This window comes from Rattus norvegicus, chromosome 7, assembly GCF_036323735.1.
Source record: "Rattus norvegicus strain BN/NHsdMcwi chromosome 7, GRCr8, whole genome shotgun sequence".
Lineage (NCBI taxonomy): Eukaryota > Metazoa > Chordata > Mammalia > Rodentia > Muridae > Rattus > Rattus norvegicus.
The window spans coordinates 111,980,626-111,981,748 of NC_086025.1; positions in this window are offsets into that span (position 1 = coordinate 111,980,626).

A 1,123-nucleotide genomic window follows, 5' to 3' on the forward strand; every position below is an offset into this window, starting at 1 on the left:
AGAGAAGGGGGAGCTGCATGCCAGAGGCAGGACAGCTCCAGATCCCTGGGACGCGCTTCCCCATGAGGGAGGGGGCTACTCAGCGGAATGAGGAGAGGGCAGGGTGGGGTCCGAGCCCACTTATCTCGTGTCGAGGATTCCAGGAGCAGCAGGATGGGTCCAGGAGATGGCAGATAGGGACTGTGATGCTGGGGTCAGTTGGATCTGGACAGAGGAGGAGAGAGACGGGATAGAAAGTAGGTACTTTAGGCTTTGAAAGCTGGGAGTCAAAGGTATACAGCGAGGAAACAAATTCTCACTCTTTTTTTTTCTTAAAGGTTTTTTTTCCCCAAATTCTCACCCTTAACTGATACAATATGAATAATAACAACTGCCCTGGAAGGCAAGTGTTCATGACACATCTGCCGATGTGCTCCCTGGGAAGGGGAATATTTCGCTTCACTGGTGCATGAAGGTGGTGGTCCCCTACCTCAGATGGCTCACTGGTGCCTAGCTATGTAAACCATTCTGTCTTGACTGGTAAGCTGGACAGACTAAGTAGTAAACTGTGGCCATCTGTGGCCACCGCTGGTCTAAAGCAGACACAAGCTCTGAGCAGACCTGAGGGTCCAAGGTAGGGCTTCTTGGTGCTGTTTTTCTCTGCGCACAGACCTCCATGACTCTTCCCAGTCACCTGCTGCCCACTGCCCCTGTTACCTCCTACCCACAGCTTCCCTTTGGCTTCCCAAGCTCTGAGTTCATCAATTTCATTCATTCATTCATTCATTCATTCATTCATTCATTCACTTGTTCATTCCTTTTCAGACACTGTTGCCTCCAGCCTTGTTCCAGGCTCTAGAGATAAAAGGAATGAGGTTTGCTCTGGGCAGGCAATCCACACTATATCACTAAAGACCAAGTCCAACTTTGGATGGGATGAAAAGGAATTGGGTACAGAGATGGGGCTGGGAACCATGAAGCTGGGTGAGGAGCCCTCACCAAGCAAGGATCTAGGTAAGGCAGTCTCAACTAAGCCTTGTGGGACTTATGGTCATCTTGGGATCTGGTCCTCTCGATCTGGGTAAGCAGGGAGCTTCTGAGAATGTCTGTGCCTTGACTTAGGTCTCCATGGTTCTTTTCACTG